This window comes from Ranitomeya imitator, chromosome 6 (assembly GCF_032444005.1).
Source record: "Ranitomeya imitator isolate aRanImi1 chromosome 6, aRanImi1.pri, whole genome shotgun sequence".
NCBI classification, from domain to species: domain Eukaryota; kingdom Metazoa; phylum Chordata; class Amphibia; order Anura; family Dendrobatidae; genus Ranitomeya; species Ranitomeya imitator.
The window spans coordinates 333,751,109-333,774,605 of NC_091287.1; positions in this window are offsets into that span (position 1 = coordinate 333,751,109).

Below are 23,497 nucleotides of genomic sequence, written 5' to 3' on the forward strand. Positions count from 1 at the left end.
CAGTTCCAGGTAATAGAACATATCCCCCCCATCCGGCGGGGTGGTGATCGGGTTGCTCGCCTAAAGCGGAGGGAAGCGTTTTGGATCCACACATTGGAGACCCTCCACCCATTGGGACTCAATAGAGACTATGATTTAGCCTCTTTTCTCTGAGACTGTATGGTACTATCGGGTGATTTGCCCTGCAATGTGGTATCATGTTATTTTCCCACAGGTCATTACGGACTTCTTCTATCTTACTGGTTTTGTTATTTTTACCATTGTAAGTCATTGATGCAATTTTTACCATTGTCTAATTCCTCCTTTCTTTTACCTCTAGAGTCGTCTGTACTGATCACTTCGGTCTACCCGCACACCTCACTGGACCAAGCTGGTTATCCTCACCTAGCTGATCATATCACTAATCAGACCTATAGACCATAGGAGCACCTATCACCATGGAGATTGTTCACCCAGCATATCATCTCCGTATAGGCACTTCAGCTCCATATCACTTGTCCTATGTTGCCTGTATTTTCATTCCTTTTCTACTTTCTCCTTGCCGCGCTTTCCGCAGCGCTCGTGTTTTTTTTTTTTTTTTTTTTTTTTTTTTTCCATTGTATTGCCCTATCCCTATGGCAACGTGATGTCACTTCCGGTCACCATACACAGGAACTCTCATTGAGCTGCACACTGAGGTAGTCCTCACAGCGCGCCGTCACTTCCTGTCTGCCACCCAGCCGCTGATTGGCTGTTGGAGCTGGCTTGTCCCGCCCCTTTCTTATAAGATGGCGGCCGCACTTACTTCTGATCAGACTAGCGGTGGACACCGCGTCTGACAGCACCACCATCCAGCTCGGTCTCCTCAGGTAAATCCCCTGCACTAGAGCGTTTCTCTGATCGGCCGGTTTTTGCTGTATGTAATTTTTTTTTTTTTTTTTTTTTTTTTTTTTCCGGTATGTAATTTCTTTTTCATTATCCACCCACAGTACCGCTCCTATCTGACTCACACATAAGGTATGTTTTACCTTATATCCCCTGACACCCTGTGCTTACCGGTCCATGGGAATTTTATGGGACTTTCTTACACTTACAGACGCTGCTTTTTTGTACCCTATGACCATACGGTCTATTCTATTATTCTACAGTACGGTATGTACCTCCTCTCCCACTATCATCTTTCTGGTGTATCTCTCCTTATTTCATCCTGAGTGGAACATAATTCAGCCTAGATATTCGGGTTATTTTCTCCCCAGCATATACTCTATGTATAGATTGACCAGAGTTTTGTATCGATGCTATTGTCCTTTTCCAAAATACCTTGTATATACTTTATTTTGTATGCAACTTTATTTTCTGTAATTTTTGTTTACACTTGTTTTTGGTTTTCACATGTAGTTACTGACGAAGGTCCATTCAAGGACCGAAACGTTTATTGGGTACTACTACGATTAAAATTGCACTAAAGCATCAGTTGAGTGCTGGGTTCTTTTTCTTTATAGTCTATGAAGGTGTGGGAACCTAACCTAGCACCATTCTTCTCCAGTAGTGCACACGGTTTTTGTATCTGATAATCTTCCCCTACGTGATTGCACACTGACGGGTCATGTCCACATTCTCCTATAATGCTGAGGAGACCTCGAATATCCTGGCACGTTCCACTTTCAGTAGCGATTTTTTAAAAATCCCTCCTAGGGAAGCAAGGGGGAGAGATCTAGAAAGGGAACTCCGTCACCTTACCAACATCGAACTTCACTGTGCCACACTCTCTGAGTATCTTCGAGCACAACGGATCCCTAGGGGTCTACGGGTTCCACTACGTCCCACACTGTTTCGGGACTCTCCCGAGTATTGCACCAGATATGAACAAATATTAAATAAATGTTCTTTCGACATTATTACCCTGACGATTGAGCACCTGCAGAAAGCGATCTCCACAAGCTCCGAGACCATCAAATCCATCGAGGCTCAACTGTCTTCATCTGGGACCCCCGAGGAACTGATTACCCTCAAGGACCAAATATCCAGAAACATCGAGAAGCACCGACGGGAGACAGAGGACAGAAAACGTAGCAAATTCAACAGGGACACGGAGGACTACGAGCGCCAACAGGTATACAGATGGCAGGACAATTATGCCGGACGTCGAAACCCATCTCGCCAGGCCCAGCGTACCTCCCTCGACTACTCAACATCAGGCTCAGAACAGGAGTTGGGTACCCCTGCCACACTTCCACCCCGTTTTTTAGGCCAACGACAACGCTTCCCCAGAAGAAGACCACGAGGCGCGGCCACGGACATAGGAGGAGACTCGGCCCAAGGGAGGATAGCGAGATCTCAGGTACCAATCCATTGGTAATTAACATCTCTGATAGATTACTTGGTGTAGCGGAATACAAAGTCCTGCAGAAGGGTTTGTCTTTTTGTCCATCATACCAATGTCATACATTTGATCTTGAAATGGATCTTCAGAGATTCTTTCGATCACTTAGACTTAAGGCCTTTTTCTCCACATCTCCCGAATCATCTTCTACCCTACCCTCCACGGGCTCATCTGACGGTCCTCTCTCTTCACGGAGCCTAGGGCTCTACACCAAAAGTCATTTCAGACCTCCCCAAGGCTCACACGCCATGGAATCTTTCATAGGTTTCGTGAAAGAATCATTTAAATTACTATGTGAGGATATCAGAAAGGGTAAATTGTTTTTTCCCCCCAATCTCTCTCCCATGGAACGACAAGCCATACGGGGCCTACAAAACGACAACAACCTCATTTTCAAACCTGCAGATAAAGGGGGCGCCCTTGTGATTATGAATAGATCGGACTACCTTCTTGAAATCAAACGCCAACTAGGTGATCCCACGATCTATGTTAAATTACCACATGACCCCCTATCCGTGACTCGTCAAATCATCTCGGACACTCTTTTGAAATATATTGAGTTAGGGGTCTTAGACCCTAAGACACGGGACTTCCTCACCAAACTACACCCTATCACCCCAGTATTTTATACCATTCCCAAAATCCACAAAAACTTAGAGAAACCCCCAGGGAGGCCCATAGTCGCCTCTACCGACTCTATCCTCTCCCCACTGGCCATTTACCTAGAAAAAATTCTCACCCCATTGATTAGGACATCAAAATCCTTTATCCTGGACACAGGATCCTTCCTTAACATCCTGAAAGACATAAGTCCCATTCCTCCACACTCAATTCTGGTAACAATGGATGTAAAAGACTTGTATACATCTATCCCCCATATAGAAGGCATCAATTCGGTCCATAAACTCCTGACCCAGTCCGGCTTGCTACCCAACCAGATCAACTTGTGTATTGACCTACTAACCATCATTCTTACCCGTAATTATTTTTTGTTCCAGGATGACTTTTATCTACAAATCCGTGGTACCGCGATGGGCTCCAACGTAGCACCCCCGTATGCTAATTGCTACATGGCCGATTTTGAGGAGAGTCAGATATACCCTCACCCACTATTTCGTGACCACGTCCTTGTATGGAAACGTTACATCGACGACGTCTTTTGCATATGGGGGGGCTCGTTGGAAGCCCTCGCGTTCTTCCTCGATTGGCTGAACACGGCCTGGCCAGGTATCTCTTTCACCATGTCTTACAGTACTACACAGATCAATTTCCTAGACACCTTAGTCATTCTACAACCTGATGGCTCTTTCACTACCGACCTCTACACTAAAAGCACTGACCGTAACAGTTTGTTACATTTTACGAGTTTTCACCCTCCGGCCACAAAAAATTCAGTACCTAAGTCCCAATTTTATCGGGTCTCTAAGATTGTGTCTGACACAGAGCTTAGATCGATCCGCCTCCAGGAAATGGCTTCTAAGTTCACTCAACGGGGTTACCCGCCAGCGATACTGGAAAAAGCCGCTGCCCCCCCTACCCCACGACCCAATAGAGCCTCTAATCGGATCCCGTTTGTTCATTCATATCACCCGTTTGCGTACATTCTACATAGGTCAATACGCCGGAATTGGCACCTGCTGTCCAAGGGTTACCCCAACGTTACTGAGTTTCAGAACCCTTTTCTTCCCTGTTTCAAACGTCCACCCAACTTAAAGGACTCGTTGGTCAGGGCAGACTTGGGATCAGGTATTCCATCCCCCCGCCAACGGTTCTTACAGAGTCCACGTACCGGGACCTTCCCATGCCTGAACTGCTCTCAATGTCATAATGTCCTTAAAGGACCCCGCTTCCATCATCCTCGCTCTGGAAAGTCATTCCGAATCCCGGAGTATTTCACATGCGCTTCATCATGGGTTATATACTTAATCAAATGTCCCTGTGGACTTCTATACATAGGTGAAACAACGCAACCTATTCGCGATCGGATTTCCAAACATAAATCCACGGTCCGCTGTAAGAACCTGTTGTTACCCATCCCCCTCCACTTCCATAATTTGGGTCATAATATCTCACAGCTACAGTTCCAGGTAATAGAACATATCCCCCCCATCCGGCGGGGTGGTGATCGGGTTGCTCGCCTAAAGCGGAGGGAAGCGTTTTGGATCCACACATTGGAGACCCTCCACCCATTGGGACTCAATAGAGACTATGATTTAGCCTCTTTTCTCTGAGACTGTATGGTACTATCGGGTGATTTGCCCTGCAATGTGGTATCATGTTATTTTCCCACAGGTCATTACGGACTTCTTCTATCTTACTGGTTTTGTTATTTTTACCATTGTAAGTCATTGATGCAATTTTTACCATTGTCTAATTCCTCCTTTCTTTTACCTCTAGAGTCGTCTGTACTGATCACTTCGGTCTACCCGCACACCTCACTGGACCAAGCTGGTTATCCTCACCTAGCTGATCATATCACTAATCAGACCTATAGACCATAGGAGCACCTATCACCATGGAGATTGTTCACCCAGCATATCATCTCCGTATAGGCACTTCAGCTCCATATCACTTGTCCTATGTTGCCTGTATTTTCATTCCTTTTCTACTTTCTCCTTGCCGCGCTTTCCGCAGCGCTCGTGTTTTTTTTTTTTTTTTTTTTTTTTTCCATTGTATTGCCCTATCCCTATGGCAACGTGATGTCACTTCCGGTCACCATACACAGGAACTCTCATTGAGCTGCACACTGAGGTAGTCCTCACAGCGCGCCGTCACTTCCTGTCTGCCACCCAGCCGCTGATTGGCTGTTGGAGCTGGCTTGTCCTGCCCCTTTCTTATAAGATGGCGGCCGCACTTACTTCTGATCAGACTAGCGGTGGACACCGCGTCTGACAGCACCACCATCCAGCTCGGTCTCCTCAGGTAAATCCCCTGCACTAGAGCGTTTCTCTGATCGGCCGGTTTTTGCTGTATGTAATTTTTTTTTTTTTTTTTTTTTTTTTTTTTTTTCCGGTATGTAATTTCTTTTTCATTATCCACCCACAGTACCGCTCCTATCTGACTCACACATAAGGTATGTTTTACCTTATATCCCCTGACACCCTGTGCTTACCGGTCCATGGGAATTTTATGGGACTTTCTTACACTTACAGACGCTGCTTTTTTGTACCCTATGACCATACGGTCTATTCTATTATTCTACAGTACGGTATGTACCTCCTCTCCCACTATCATCTTTCTGGTGTATCTCTCCTTATTTCATCCTGAGTGGAACATAATTCAGCCTAGATATTCGGGTTATTTTCTCCCCAGCATATACTCTATGTATAGATTGACCAGAGTTTTGTATCGATGCTATTGTCCTTTTCCAAAATACCTTGTATATACTTTATTTTGTATGCAACTTTATTTTCTGTAATTTTTGTTTACACTTGTTTTTGGTTTTCACATGTAGTTACTGACGAAGGTCCATTCAAGGACCGAAACGTTTATTGGGTACTACTACGATTAAAATTGCACTAAAGCATCAGTTGAGTGCTGGGTTCTTTTTCTTTACACACGCAGGACTGTCACTGAAGCACAAATGTAAATATTAATCTCCCACTGATTTGATTTTTTTTTTTTTTTCAGGGAGACTTTAGGAAAAAAAAAAATAGAATAAAATGATTTTTTCAGGAAGAATTTAGAAACCAAAGAAAATAAAATGATTTTTTCAGGGAGAATTTAGAAAACAAATAAAACAAAAAAAGGCTTTCTATGTCCCACTGAGTGAGAGATGACGCACACAGGAGTCAGGAGTGGCACACAAGCCCAGAGGCCAATATTTATCTCCCACTGATTGATGTAGTGATTTTTTCAGGTAGATTTTGGAACCCAAATCAAGCTAAAAAAATAATAGGCTTTCTATGGCCCACAATTGGAGAGAGAGAGAGAGATGGCACACCCAGGAGTCAAGACTGGCACACAAGCAGAATGAGCAATATTAATCTCCCACTGATTTGTTTTTTTTGTTTTTTTTTTCAGGGAGACTTTAGGAAAAAAAAAATAGAATAAAATGATTTTTTCAGGAAGAATTTAGAAACCAAAGAAAATAAAATGATTTTTTCAGGGAGAATTTAGAAAACAAATAAAACAAAAAAAGGCTTTCTATGGCCCACTGAGTGAGAGATGACGCACACAGGAGTCAGGAGTGGCACACAAGCCCAGAGGCCAATATTTATCTCCCACTGATTGATGTAGTGATTTTTTCAGGTAGATTTTGGAACCCAAATCAAGCTAAAAAAAATAATAGGCTTTCTATGGCCCACAATTGGAGAGAGAGAGAGAGATGGCACACCCAGGAGTCAAGACTGGCACACAAGCAGAAAGGGCTATATTAATCTCCCACTGATTTGTTTTTTTTTTGTTTTTTTTTCAGGGAGACTTTAGGAAAAAAAAATAGAATAAAATGATTTTTTCAGGAAGAATTTAGAAACCAAATAAAATAAAATGATTTTTTCAGGGAGAATTTAGAAAACAAATAAAACAAAAAAAGGCTTTCTATGGCCCACTGAGTGAGAGATGACGCACATAGGAGTCAGGAGTGGCACACAAGCCCAGAGGCCAATATTTATCTCCCACTGATTGATGTAGTGATTTTTTCAGGTAGATTTTGGAACCCAAATCAAGCTAAAAAAAATAATAGGCTTTCTATGGCCCACAATTGGAGAGAGAGAGAGAGATGGCACACCCAGGAGTCAAGACTGGCACACAAGCAGAAAGGGCAATATTAATCTCCCACTGATTTGTTTTTTTTTGTTTTTTTTTTTCAGGGAGACTTTAGGAAAAAAAAATAGAATATAATGATTTTTTCAGGAAGAATTTAGAAACCAAATAAAATAAAATGATTTTTTCAGGGAGAATTTAGAAAACAAATAAAACAAAAAAAGGCTTTCTATGGCCCACTGAGTGAGAGATGACGCACACAGGAGTCAGGAGTGGCACACAAGCCCAGAGGCCAATATTTATCTCCCACTGATTGATGTAGTGATTTTTTCAGGTAGATTTTGGAACCCAAATCAAGCTTAAAAAATAATAGGCTTTCTATGGCCCACAATTGGAGAGAGAGAGAGAGAGATGGCACACCCAGGAGTCAAGACTGGCACACAAGCAGAAAGGGCAATATTAATCTCCCACTGATTTGTTTTTTTTTTTTTTTTTCAGGGAGACTTTAGGAAAAAAAAAATAGAATAAAATGATTTTTTCAGGAAGAATTTAGAAACCAAATAAAATAAAATGATTTTTTCAGGGAGAATTTAGAAAACAAATAAAACAAAAAAAGGCTTTCTATGGCCCACTGAGTGAGAGATGACGCACACAGGAGTCAGGAGTGGCACACAAGCCCAGAGGCCAATATTTATCTCCCACTGATTGATGTAGTGATTTTTTCAGGTAGATTTTGGAACCCAAATCAAGCTAAAAAAATAATAGGCTTTCTATGGCCCACAATTGGAGAGAGAGAGAGAGATGGCACACCCAGGAGTCAAGACTGGCACACAAGCAGAAAGGGCAATATTAATCTCCCACTGATTTGTTTTTTTTTTTTTTTTTTTTCAGGGAGACTTTAGGAAAAAAAAAATAGAATAAAATGATTTTTTCAGGAAGAATTTAGAAACCAAAGAAAATAAAATGATTTTTTCAGGGAGAATTTAGAAAACAAATAAAACAAAAAAAGGCTTTCTATGGCCCACTGAGTGAGAGATGACGCACACAGGAGTCGGGAGTGGCACACAAGCCCAGAGGCCAATATTTATCTCCCACTTTTTTTTTTTTGTTCCAGGGAAAATTTATAAACCCAATAAAAAAATAATAAATAGGCTTTCTATGGCCCACTATCTGAGAGACAGAGAGAGATGGCACGCTTAGGACTGGCACACAAGCCCAAAGGCCAATATTAATCTCCCTTCTTTTTTGTAAGGGAGAATTTATAAAACCAAAAAAAAATAAATAAATAGGCTTTCTATGGCCCACTATTTGTGAGAGAGATGGCACGCTCAGGACTGGCACACAAGCCCAGAGGCCAATATTAATCTCCCACTTTTTTTTTTTTTCCAGGGAAAATTTATAAACCCAATAAAAAAAAAAAAAAAAAGGGCTTTCTATGGCCCACTGAGTGAGTGATGATGCACACAGGAGTCAGGAGTGGCACACAAGCCCTGAGGCCAATATTTTTCTCCCACTGATTGATGTAGTGATTTTTTCAGGTAGATTTTAGAACCAAAATCAAGCAAAAAAATAAATAGGCTTTCTATGGCCCACTGAGTGAGTGATGATGCACACAGGAGTCAAGAGTGGCACACAAGCCCTGAGGTCAATATTTTTCTCCCACTGATTGATGTAGTGATTTTTTCAGGTAGATTTTATAACCCAAATCAAGCAAAAAAATAAATAGGCTTTCTATGGCCCACTGAGTGAGAGATGACACAGACAGGGATGGCACTCTAGCAGAAATGTCAATCTTAATCTCCCACAAAAAAAAAAAAAAAAAAACAGGGAGTGTCCTTCAATTACTATCTCCCTGCAGTAATCTCAGCCAGGTATGGCAGGCAGCAATAAGGAGTGGACTGATGCACAAATTAAATAAAAAGTGTGTACAAACCAAAAAGATAGCTGTGCAGAAAGGAAGGAACAAGAGGATTTGTGCTTTGAAAAAAGCAGTTGGTTTGCACAGCGGCGTACACACAGCAATGCAGCTATCAGGGAGCCTTCTAGGGCAGCCCAATGAGCTACAGCGCTGAGGGGGAAAAAAAAAAAATGTAGCTTCCACTATCCCTGCACACCGAAGGTGGCGTTGGGCAGTGGAAATCGCTACAGCACAAGCGGTTTGGTGGTTAATGTACCCTGCCTAACGCTATCCCTGCTTCTGACGAAGCGGGACTCACAGAAAAAATCCCCAAAGAAAAGAAAAATATCCTAAAAATCTATCCTTTATTGATATATATTAAAATCGTAAATGTGCACTTGACAACACCATCACCAAGTAGATGCAAGCGTACTATAGAAAAGGCCGGGTGGTGCCAAGCCCTACGCTTTCTCAATACTCCCTACCTGTCAGCGGAGGTTGGCACCCTATTATCCTGCGCCGTGGCACCCCCGCTCCTCGTCGACTAGCCCTGCTATCCCTTTTATACCCTATGTGCTAACCAGATCCATAAATCACCTTCTATTTAACACAGAAGTTACTCTTGAGTAGAAAAGGGATATGTATATTAACTTCTGTGTTAAATAGAAGGTGATTTATGGATCTGGTTAGCACATGTGTCATAACAAACAAGTATATGGGGGGACGACATGTGGCTACTCTGTACTGATTATCTATTGAGAGCTGCAGTTTGATCGCTATTATGACGGTATGGGATATGTCTGACATTACAGCAAATACATCTTCCCTATTGTCATCATAACATCTGGTGACCGTAATACATATATAGCTAGGCCAAGATCACATGTGTATGTTTTAGTCTCTTTGTGACATCCCTACCTGTTGTTTATATCGTCTTGCCTAAATAATAATTTTGATGTATATATACATTAAGTAAGGGACACAGACTACCAAGTCAGGTGAGACCCTTAGATCTAGTTAGATATTTTACTGACTTTTTCATGTCCTTCCAAGCTATCCATATTTAATTATTATCTGAGTGGGATTTTCTCTCCTGACCCTACTTAGGGTATAAAAGGGATAGCAGGGCTAGTCGACGAGGAGCGGGGGCGCCACGGCGCAGGATAATAGGGTGCCAACCTCCGCTGACAGGTAGGGAGTATTGAGAAAGCGTAGGGCTTGGCACCACCCGGCCTTTTCTATAGTACGCTTGCATCTACTTGGTGATGGTGTTGTCAAGTGCACATTTACGATTTTAATATATATCAATAAAGGATAGATTTTTAGGATATTTTTCTTTTCTTTGGGGATTTTTTCTGTGAGTCTAGTTTGATTTACCCCAAGTGTATAATTTTTGACTGTGAGAGATTAGTGAGCTTCTGACGAAGCGGCAGCAACCTCTCCCTAAGCTCAGATCAGCAGCAGTAACATGGCGGTCGGCGGGAACTCCCCTTTATAGCCCCTGTGACGCCACAGACAGCAAGCCAATCACTGCAATGCCCTTCTCTAAGATGGTGGGGACCAGGACCTATGTCATCACGCTGCCCACACTCTGCGTTTACCTTCATTGGCTGAGAAATGGCGCTTTTCGCGTCATTGAAACGTGACTTTGGCGCGAAAGTCGCGTACCGCATGGCCGACCCCGCACACGGGTCGGATCGGGTTTCATGAAACCCGACTTTGCCAAAAGTCGGCGACTTTTGAAAATGAACGACCCGTTTCGCTCAACCCTAGTAGACTAGCATTGTCAGAAAAGGATAGTAAAAGGGGCAGTTAAATACAAGGAAATGGAGGCCTGACCATCTCTAAGGCCTACACTCCTGACAGAAGTCATGTCGCTTATCCATGCTTTGTAAATAAAAGATTATAACCTGATGTTAAATTCATCCATTGGTTGTATAAATTATTCTTTTGAAAGCTGAAACCCTCCAAAATGTGGTTTATGTTAAGAAAATAAATTGGCATCAACGAAGAAATATTGATCAGTTAATGGACACAGAATGGTCAGATTTTGGCAAGACAAAAGTTTTGTCGCCCACAGAAAGTAATGTGATATTCAAACAAATAATTAACTTAAAGTACGAATATATGTTGCATAACATTGGTGAATGAAGTTGTGGTGCTATTAGAGTTATATTTAATATTTTGTGTGACTTCCATGTGCTTGAAGGACTGCATCCATGCGGTTCAACAATGATTCATACAATTTATTAATGAAGTCATCAGGAATAGCAAAGAATGCAGTCTTACATGCCTACCAGAGTTCATCTAGATTCTATGTTTTTGTCTGCCAAGCTTCCTCTTTCATTCTACCCCAAACATGCTCAATGATGTTCATGTCTGGTGACTGGGCTGGCCAGTCTTTGAGCACCTTGATCTTTTTGCCTGGAGGAACTTTGTTGTAGAGATGGATTTATGGGATGGAGCACCATACTGCTGCAGAATTTGACCCTTTTATGATTTAGAATATAAGAGGTTGCTAATACTTCTTGATATTTTAGGCTATTGATATTGCCTTGCACCTTGCAAATGTTTTGCACACCCCCATACTAAATGTAACCCCAGACCATGATCTTTCCACCACCAAATTTCACTTTTTTCTGGGTGTATTTTGAATCCATATGGACTCCAGTTGGTCGCCTGCAGTATTTGTGGCGGCTGTGGTGTAATTCTACTGAAGATTCATCAGATAAATCCACCTTCTGCCAATTTTCCAGTGTCCATCTGTTTAGCAGGCTGTGGGACTTTGCAAATGCCACACGTTTTTTTATTTGCCTTTTGTTTAGTGCTGACTTCTGGGCACTGATTCGACCATGGAGGCCATTTCGAGACAGAATCCTACAAACTGTTCTAGTTGACACTGCTGGACCTGGGCTTGTCAAACACATCTCCAGTCTCTTCAAATCTTTTTTTTAATTCTTTGTACTTAACGCTGAGACACATTAAAGGATAATCCAGGCTTTGGTCACAGGGTGGATTTTTGGCATGTTGTCAGAGCTCAAGTTGCAGTTCAAGTGAAGGTCTGGGGTGCTGGGTTTCTTTTTATACACACACACACTAATGACCTCCATTTGTTCCTTGGATCTTGCCCCTCCAATAAAAGTTTGTCTGTTATCACCAACCCACCTCGATTGCAGTAATCCACCCACCCTTGGCACCCGCCTGTGTAACGTCAGTCTGGAATTCAGAAACAAGGTTATCTGTTCCATATCCTCCTCTGCCTCCTTCTCCTCTTCTTCTGGGACCAACATATCCTCCCACAGGCTATTCAAAGTCTCCTCTAGCATATTGATGACTGGAATAGTGATGCTCATGATAGCGTCTTCACTGCTAACCATCTAAGTACTGAAACCGTGCATAATATTGCAGAGGTCCTTAATCTGTGCCCACGCCGTAAATGTGATATGCGGCATGTCCGTACTGTTGTGGTCCAGGCTATACGACATGACATTCTGCGTCAGGAATCGTTGCTGTTGCGCAGGGTTCCCTCTATTTTTGAGAACCAGTGCAGGAAAACTGACAGATGTGGGCTGCAGCCCTCAGCAATATCTTAGCTGGTTATCAAAAATAGAGGGGAGGAATACAGTGCGGAAGGATACCTTCCTCCCGTCATTGTATTCCTGGAGCCCCTAGAGAGCGGTCGCATCAGCTGATGCTGCTGTTCTCCATGGGAGATCGTCGTGGGACACTCGTGGATTTCTGCGGATCAGGGAGTATATTGGTTGTTTGTTGTTTTAATAATTTTTACAGATGACACTGGTTACGGGGATCAAAATGACAAGTGATGGTGAGTATGTACTCTTTTATATGTACTGTATATCTGTATGTATGTATTGTATGTAATGTATGAATGTATTGTATGTAGTATGTATGTAGTATGTATGTAGTATGTATGTAGTATGTATGTAGTATGTTGTATGTAGTATGTATGTAGTATGCATGTTGTATGTATGTATGTAGTATGTATGTTTGTAGTATGTATGTATGTAGTATGTATGTAGTATGTTGTATGTATGTAGTGTGTATTTAGTATGTATGTAGTATGTATGTAGTATGTATGTAGCATGCATGTTGCATGTAGTATGTATATAGTATGTATGTAGTATGCATGTTGTATGTATGTATGTAGTATGTATGTAGTATGTATGTAGTATGTAGTTTTTTGCTTTTTTTACATTCAACACAATAGCCGGATGATGGGACTACTACTGTCCCATCATTGGCTAATGTGTCAATCACTGCCATTGTAACAGGCATAGCCCGATGAGACTTGTAGTGCCTGCACACAAAGACCCCCGAGAGGCCCGTGCAGACCCCGGCGGGCCGCACAGACCCCTGGCAGGCCGCACAGACCCCTGAGAGGCCCGTACAGACCCTCGGCAGCTCGCACAGACACCCAGCAGGCCGCACAGACCCTCGAGAGGCCCGTACAGACCCCCGGCAGGCCGCACAGACCCCCGGCAGGCTGCACAGACTCCGAGAGGCCCGTACAGACTCCCGGCAGGCCGCACAGATTCCGGTAGGCCGCACAGATCCCCCTGAGAGGCCCATACAGACTCCCGACAGGCCCACACAGACCCCCGGCTGCCCGCACAGACACCTGAGAGGCCCGTACAGACCACCGGCAGGCCCAAACAGACCCCCCACGGTCCCACACAGACACGCAGTCTCCGCCCATGCACGGGCCACACTCCCCCCCTTCAGAACAGGATGTGCAAGGAAAAAAAGGGCTTATTTTCATTCTGATATTTGTGTCCCATTTACTTGAATTGGTTTCCGGTATCGGTATCGGCGATATCCGATATTTTTTGGATATCGGCCGATACAATCCAATCCCGATATTTCCGAATATCGGAAGGTATCGTTCAACACTACTGGGGACTGATGTTAAAATTCTGGGCACGTGCCAATAGCCATAAGGGTTCCCAAGCTATTAACATCTGCTCACATCTGTTTGCTTAGCCTTTACTGGTTAAAGTAACCCCTAAAGTCCCCTGTATATTCAATAACCAACCAACACAGACTAAACAGACAGCTGCAAGCTGATATTAATAGCAATGGATATTGGCACCCTCCCAGACTAAAAACATCAGCTCTCAGCCACCCCAGAAATGGTGCATTCATAATTCTGGCACTTAGCCTCTTCCCACTTGTGGTGGCAAGTGGGATAATAGTTGTGAGCTTGATGTCAGCTTTGTAATGTTCGCTGACATCAAGCCTACAGGTTAGTAATGTAGAGGCATCTATAAAACACAGCCAGAATAAAGTCCTTTATTTTAAATAAAAACACTGACTCCTTTATTTGAAATAAAACTCCCCTCCCTTTTTTAGCCATTTATTTTCAAAATTAAAAATAAAACAACATATTCCTTACCTGTCCGACGAAAATATAATCTATATTTACCCCACAATGTGCTCCAATTCTTCTACATCTGGATTTCATGGCTGAGCAGGGGCACTGATGCCAGTACTCGTGAGAAAGTTCTCACGCTGCCAGCACTGACATTAGTGAGGCCACAGGAGTTCATTGACTTTTTAAATCACCGCTCGGCACTACAGATGATTTGTGTTCTCCTGGATTCACGGCTAAACAGTCGCATCAGTCTGGCTGTGCCCTTATTACAATCTGACTATGGGTTAGTAATAGGAGGGCGTCTTATAGAAACCTCTACGTAACTAACCTGTTATTGCACAGCTGACTTCAACGCCACAACTATTAACCCACCTGCCTCCGCACCAGAGAAAAATGGGCAGAGCCAGGCAAAATGCCTTAATTGGCGCATCAAATAGATGTGCCTTTTCTGGGGAGGCAGTGGGCTGCTATTTTTGGACTTGGATATTTGTGGCCAATATCATGGCCATGCACTAGTCTGAAAATACCAGCCCCCAGCTGTCTGGTTTAGCTTTTGCAGGTTGACAAAAATGAATGGGACCCTAAACTGTTTTTTCAAATTATTTATTTAAATAATTTTAAAAGTGGCATGGGGAACCCTCTATTTTTGATAACCAGCCACGATATTGCTGATGGCTGCAGCCCACATCTGTCAGTTTGCCTGTGCTGGTTGTCAAAACTAGAGGGAACCCTGCACCATTTATTTATTACTAGATGGTGATCCGATTCTAACGCATCGGGTATTCTAGAATATGCATGACCACGTAGTATATTGCCCAGCGACGTAGTATATTGCCCAGTCACGTAGTATATTGGCCAGTCACGTAGTATATTGGCCAGTCACGTAGTATATTGCCCAGCCACGTAGTATATTGCCCAGCCACATAGTATATTGCCCAGCGATGTAGTATATTGCCCAGTCACGTAGTATATTGGCCAGCCACGTAGTATAAAGCACAGCGACGTAGTATATTGCCCAGTCACGTAGTATATTGCCCAGCCACATAGTATATTGCCCAGCCACGTAGTATATTGCCCAGCCACATAGTATATTGCCCAGTCATCTAGTATATTGCCCAGTAATGTAGTATATTGCCCAGCTACGTAGTATATTGCCAAGCCACATAGTATATAGCAGAGCCACTTAGTATATTGCCCAGTCACGTAGTATATTGCACAGCCCACGTAGTATATTGCCCAGTCACATAGTATATCTCCCAGTCACGTATTGTATTGGCCAGCCATGTGGTATATTGCCCAGCAACGTAGTATATTGAACAGCGACGTAGTATATTGCCCACTCACGTAGTATATTGCCCAGTCACGTAGTATATTGCCCAGCCACATAGTATATTGCACAGCGACGGAGTATATTGTCCAGCCACATAGTATATTGCCCAGTCACATAGTATATTGCCCAGCCACATAGTATATTGCCAAGTCACGTAGAATATTGCCCAGTGACGTAGTATGTTGCTCAGTCACGTAGTATGTTGCCCAGTCACATAGTATGTTGCCCAGTCACGTAGTATATTGCCCAGCCACGTAGTATATTGCCCAGTCACGTAGTATATAGCAGAGCCACATAGTATGGTATATTGCCCAGCCATGTCGTATATAGCAGAGCCACGTAGTACGGTATATTGCCCAGTCACGTAGTATATAGCAGAGCCACGTAGTACGGTATATTGCCCAGTCACGTAGTATATAGCAGAGCCACGTAGTACGGTATATTACCCAGTCACGTAGTATATAGCAGAGCCACGTAGTACGGTGTACTGCCCAGTCATGTAGTATATTGCCCAGTCACGTAGTATATAGCAGAGCCACGTAGTACGGTATATTGCCCAGTCAGGTAGTATATAGCAGAGCCACATAGTACGGTATATTGCCCAGCCACATAGTATATAGCAGAGCGACGTAGTACGGTATATTGCCCAGTCACATAGTATATTGTCCAGCCACATAGTATATTGCCCAGTCATGTAGTATATTGCCCAGCCACGTAGAATATTGCCCAGCACAGAGCCACGTAGTATAGAGACTTAAAAAAAAATAAACATATACTCACCTTCCGAATGCCTGTTGAAGTCCTGCTATACTCAACATCCGCCGCCTTTCCCGCTCCTCGCCACGCTCCCGGGACCGCTCCATTGCAAGCAGCAGCTTCCGATCCCAGGGCTGGTGTGAGCAGGACCTATGATGACGTCGCGGTCACATGACCGTGACGTCACGGCAGGTCCTTGTCATACACCAGCCCTGGGACCGGAAGCTGCCGCTTGCAATGGAGAAGTCCCGGGAGCGTGGCGAGGAGCGGGAAAGGCGGCGGATGGTGAGTATAGCAGTTTTTTTTTTATTATTATTTTTAACAAGACATATTTTTACTATTGATGCTGCATAGGCAGCATCAATAGTAAATAGTTGGGGACACACAGGGTTAATAGCAGCGGTAACGGAGTGCATTACACCGCGGGCCGTTACTGCTGCCATTAACCCTGTGTGAGCGGTGAGTGAGGGGGAATTTGGGGTGGGCGTTGGGCAGTGGGTGCAGGGGAGTAGGGGAGGGTCTAATCGGACTGTGCCCGTCGCTGATTGGTCACGGCAGCCATGACAGGCAGCTGCCGAGACCAATCAGCAAATGAATAACCGTGACAGAAGGACAGAGAGGTGGAAGTGACCCTTAGACAATTATATAGTAGATACAGGTGCCAGCTGATGAATACTCTCATGATCATACACCTGCTCTCACTGCTGTCAGTGAGAGCAGGAATATGTTGATGGAAGTAGTTCTCTCATCATCTGATTCCTGTGACCGGCGGTAATTTTTTACTGCTGGTCACAGCTACTGGCTCACATGCTGTTATCTGTATGACAACGAGGGAACTGCAGTGTTCTGAATGGCGGTAACTGGAAAGTTTACCGCTGATCAGAGCCGGTGTTTCTCTCACTGTTACATAGATGACAGAGTAATAAACACCAGATGTTCAAGCCCCCATTCATTTGAATAGGATACGGGTTTGAGTTTGGGGACCATTGTGATACCTGAACCAAACATTTTTTAAATGTTCTACTGAAGCCGCGGTACCTGAATATCCACGGGTTTGCCCATCTTTACTCCTCATATGGACTGGAATGTTGCTATCGTGGGAAATTAAATATTTTCTCAATTTTTATACTGGTGTGATGCCTCCATTAATTTTTATATATTGGAGGACTTCTCTTACCAGGGATTCAAGCTTGAGGAGGCTAATTTGCATATTCCAGGTGCCTTCTGGGAAAAGCGAGATCTCCCTAAGCTAGAAGATCGTTGGGTACAGCCGGGACCAGCTGCTTGGAAAGCATCACCAAACCAGGGATTCAAGCTTGAGGAGGCTAATTTGCATATTCCAGGTGCCTTCTGGGAAAAGCGAAGTCTCCCTAAGCTAGAAGATCGTTGGGTACAGCCGGGACCAGCTGCTTGGAAAGCATCACCAAACCAGGGATTCAAGCTTGAGGAGGCTAATTTGCATATTCCAGGTGCCTTCTGGGAAAAGCGAAGTCTCCCTAAGCTAGAAGATCGTTGGGTACAGCCGGGACCAGCTGCTTGGAAAGCATCACCAAACCAGGGATTCAAGCTTGAGGAGGCTAATTTGCATATTCCAGGTGCCTTCTGGGAAAAGCGAAGTCTCCCTAAGCTTGAAGATCGTTGGGTACAGCCGGGACCAGCTGCTTGGAAAGCATCACCAAACCAGGGATTCAAGCTTGAGGAGGCTAATTTGCATATTCCAGGTGCCTTCTGGGAAAAGCGAAGTCTCCCTAAGCTAGAAGATCGTTGGGTACAGCCGGGACCAGCTGCTTGGAAAGCATCACCAAACCAGGGATTCAAGCTTGAGGAGGCTAATTTGCATATTCCAGGTGCCTTCTGGGAAAAGCGAAGTCTCCCTAAGCTAGAAGATCGTTGGGTACAGCCGGGACCAGCTGCTTGGAAAGCATCACCAAACCGCGCGCCGTAAATTTTGCCTGTAGGATATTATTGCAAGAGAGCTTGGCTGAGTAGATTACACAAGAAGGAAAACACACAGCAAGTCAGCAGGATCTAGGAGCAACATGGCAGATGTGACAACCTACATGGTGAGCTGCAGCATGTGCTACATGTTCACAGATCGACCAGAAGAAGAATCAAATTTCACCTGTCAGAAGTGTAGACTAGTGGCCCTTTTAGAAGAAAAGGTGCGGGGTCTGGAAGAAAGAATAGCAACTTTGAAACTCATCAAAGAGAATGAAGACTTTCTAGACAGAACAGAAGCATCTCTACTGGTCACAGAAGGTGAAAAAAGTGTCAGAGAACCTCCAAAAGCAGATGAGTGGAAGCATGTGACCAAAAGAAGCAAGAAGACCATGGAGAAATCACCAACCACACAACTGAAGAACCGATATCAAATCTTTGTAGAGGATGAAGATGGCACACCTAAGGATAAAGCAATACCAGCAAGCAAAAAAGAAAAGGGCACACAGCAACAAGTGACAGCAAAAAGTACAGCCAAGAAGCAACGAAGAGTGGTGGTGGTGGGAGACTCACTACTGAGAGGCACAGAAGCAGCCATCTGCAGACCGGACATAACTGCAAGAGAAGTATGCTGCCTTCCAGGTGCGATGATCAAGGATGTGACCGATAGGATACCAAAGCTCTTCAGCTCCAAGGACGTCCACCCATTTCTTCTGATACATGTTGGCACCAATGACACGGCAAGGAAGGACCTACCGACAATCTGCAAAGACTTTGAAGAGTTGGGGAAGAAAGTAAAGGAACTGGATGCACAGGTAGTTTTTTCTTCTATCCTTCCAGTAGACGGGCATGGCACCAGGAGATGGAACAGGATCCTTGATGCAAACAACTGGCTAAGACGATGGTGCAGACAACAAGGATTCGGATTCCTGGACCACGGTGTGAATTACTGGTGCGATGGACTCCTCGCCAGAGACGGACTACACCTCAACAAACCTGGGAAACACACATTCGCCAGAAGACTCGCTACACTCATCAGGAGGGCGTTAAACTAGAAGAAGAGGGGACGGGAAGAAAAACATTAGACTTGAACAAAGAAGACCCAGGAAAACATACTCAGATGGGAGGTAAGAACATTTCTAAAACAATCCACAGCGAGGAGACTGGAACAAAACAAAATCCTCTAAACTGCATGCTCGCAAACGCCAGAAGCCTGACAAACAAGATGGAAGAACTAGAAGCAGAAATATCTACAGGTAACTTTGACATAGTGGGAATAACCGAGACATGGTTAGATGAAAGCTATGACTGGGCAGTTAACTTACAGGGTTACAGTCTGTTTAGAAAGGATCGTAAAAATCGGAGAGGAGGAGGGGTTTGTCTCTATGTAAAGTCTTGTCTAAAGTCCACTTTAAGGGAGGATATTAGTGAAGGAAATGAGGATGTCGAGTCCATATGGGTCGAAATTCATGGAGGGAAAAATGGTAACAAAATTCTCATTGGGGTCTGTTACAAACCCCCAAATATAACAGAAACCATGGAAAGTCTACTTCTAAAGCAGATAGATGAAGCTGCAACCCATAATGAGGTCCTGGTTATGGGGGACTTTAACTACCCGGATATTAACTGGGAAACAGAAACCTGTGAAACCCATAAAGGCAACAGGTTTCTGCTAATAACCAAGAAAAATTATCTTTCACAATTGGTGCAGAATCCAACCAGAGGAGCAGCACTTTTAGACCTAATACTATCTAATAGACCTGACAGAATAACAAATCTGCAGGTGGTTGGGCATCTAGGAAATAGCGACCACAATATTGTGCAGTTTCACCTGTCTTTCACTAGGGGGACTTGTCAGGGAGTCACAAAAACACTGAACTTTAGGAAGGCAAAGTTTGACCAGCTTAGAGATGCCCTTAATCTGGTAGACTGGGACAATATCCTCAGAAATAAGAATACAGATAATAAATGGGAAATGTTTAAGAACATCCTAAATAGGCAGTGTAAGCGGTTTATACCTTGTGGGAATAAAAGGACTAGAAATAGGAAAAACCCAATGTGGCTAAACAAAGAAGTAAGACAGGCAATTAACAGTAAAAAGAAAGCATTTGCACTACTAAAGCAGGATGGCACCATTGAAGCTCTAAAAAACTATAGGGAGAAAAATACTTTATCTAAAAAACTAATTAAAGCTGCCAAAAAGGAAACAGAGAAGCACATTGCTAAGGAGAGTAAAACTAATCCCAAACTGTTCTTCAACTATATCAATAGTAAAAGAATAAAAACTGAAAATGTAGGCCCCTTAAAAAATAGTGAGGAAAGTATGGTTGTAGATGACGAGGAAAAAGCTAACATATTAAACACCTTCTTCTCCACGGTATTCACGATGGAAAATGAAATGCTAGGTGAAATCCCAAGAAACAATGAAAACCCTATATTAAGGGTCACCAATCTAACCCAAGAAGAGGTGCGAAACCGGCTAAATAAGATTAAGATAGATAAATCTCCGGGTCCGGATGGCATACACCCACGAGTACTAAGAGAACTAAGTAATGCAATGGCGCATAGCAAATGTGGTGCCAATATTCAAAAAGGGCTCTAAAAGTGAACCTGGAAATTATAGGCCAGTAAGTCTAACCTCTATTTTTGGTAAAATATTTGAAGGGTTTCTGAGGGATGTTATTCTGGATTATCTCAATGAGAATAACTGTTTAACTCCATATCAGCATGGGTTTATGAGAAATCGCTCCTGTCAAACCAATCTAATCAGTTTTTATGAAGAGGTAAGCTATAGGCTGGACCACGGTGAGTCATTGGACGTGGTATATCTCGATTTTTCCAAAGCATTTGATACCGTGCCGCACAAGAGGTTGGTACACAACATGAGAATGCTTGGTCTGGGGGAAAATGTGTGTAAATGGGTTAGTAACTGGCTTAGTGATAGAAAGCAGAGGGTGGTTATAAATGGTATAGTCTCTAACTGGGTCGCTGTGACCAGTGGGGTACCGCAGGGGTCAGTATTGGGACCTGTTCTCTTCAACATATTCATTAATGATCTGGTAGAAGGTTTACACAGTAAAATATCGATATTTGCAGATGATACAAAACTATGTAAAGCAGTTAATACAATTGAAGATAGTATTCTGCTACAGATGGCTCTGGATAAGTTGGAAACTTGGGCTGAAAGGTGGCAGATGAGGTTTAACAATGATAAATGTAAGGTTATACACATGGGAAGAAGGAATCAATATCACCATTATACACTGAACGGGAAACCACTGGGTAAATCTGACAGGGAGAAGGACTTGGGGACCCTAGTTAATGATAAACTTACCTGGAGCAGCCAGTGCCAGGCAGCAGCTGCCAAGGCAAACAGGATCATGGGGTGCATTAAAAGAGGTCTGGATACACATGATGAGAGCATTATACTGCCTCTGTACAAATCCCTAGTTAGACCGCACATGGAGTACTGTGTCCAGTTTTGGGCACCGGTGCTCAGGAAGGATATAATGGAACTAGAGAGAGTACAAAGGAGGGCAACAAAATTAATAAAGGGGATGGGAGAACTACAATACCCAGATAGATTAGCGAAATTAGGATTATTTAGTCTAGAAAAAAAATGACTGAGGGGCGATCTAATAACCATGTATAAGTATATAAGGGGACAATACAAATATCTCGCTGAGGATCTGTTTATACCAAGGAAGGTGACGGGCACAAGGGGGCATTCTTTGCGTCTGGAGGAGTGAAGGTTTTTCCACCAACATAGAAGAGGATTCTTTACTGTTAGGGCAGTGAGAATCTGGAATTGCTTGCCTGAGGAGTAGTGTTGAGCATTCCGATACCGCAAGTATCGGGTATCGGCCGATACTTGCGGTATCGGAATTCCGATACCGAGATCCGATATTTTTGTGATATCGGGTATCGGTATCGAATCAATAGGGATGTGTAAAATAAAGAATTAAAATAAAAAATATTGATATGCTCACCTCTCCGGCGGCCCCTGGACTTCACACTGCTAACCGGGAGGCTTCTTTGATTAAAAAGCGCGCCTTTCGGACCTGTGAATGGCGTCCCGGCTTCTGATTGGTCGCGTGCCGCCCATGTGACCGGCACGCGACCAATCAGAGGCCGCGACGTCATTCGCAGGTCCTCAATTCCTAGAATTAGCAGTTTTGTGAATGAGAATGACGTCGCGGCTTCTGATTGGCCGCGTGCCGGTCACATGGGCGGCACGCGGCCAATCAGAAGCCGCGACGTCATTCTCATTCACAAAACTGCTAATTCTAGGAATTGAGGACCTGCGAATGACGTCGCGGCCTCTGATTGGTCGCGTGCCGGTCACATGGGCGGCACGCGACCAATCAGAAGCCGGGACGCCATTCACAGGTCCGAAAGGCGCGCTTTTTAAACAAAGAAGCCTCCCGGTTAGCAGCGTGAAGTCCAGGGGCCGCCGGAGAGGTGAGCATATTAATATTTTTTATTTTAATTCTTTATTTTACACATCCCTATGGATCCCAGGGCCTGAAGGAGAGTTTCCTCTCCTTCAAACCCTGGGAACCATGAGAATACCTTCCGATACTTGATGTCCCATTGACTTGTATTGGTATCGGATATCGGTATCGTCGATATCCGATATTTTTCGGGTATCGGCCGATACTATCCGATACCGATACTTTCAAGTATCGGACGGTATCGCTCAACACTACTGAGGAGGTGGTGATGGCGAACTCAGTCGAGGGGTTCAAGAGAGGCCTGGATGTCTTCCTGGAGCAGAACAATATTGTATCATACACTTATTAGGTTCTGTAGAAGGATGTAGATCTGGGGATTTATTATGATGGAATATAGGCTGAACTGGATGGACAAATGTCTTTTTTCGGCCTTACTAACTATGTTACTATGTTACTATGTTACCTGGGAGGTTTTGCACCTTACTACTATCTGTCTATCTACAGTGCCTTGCAAAAGTATTCGGCCCCCTGGAACTTTTCAACCTTTCCCACATATCATGCTTCAAAAACATAAAGATACCAAATGTAAATTTTGGGTGAATAATCAACAACAAGTGGAACACAATTGTGAAGTTGAACAAAACTTATTGGTTATTTAAAATTT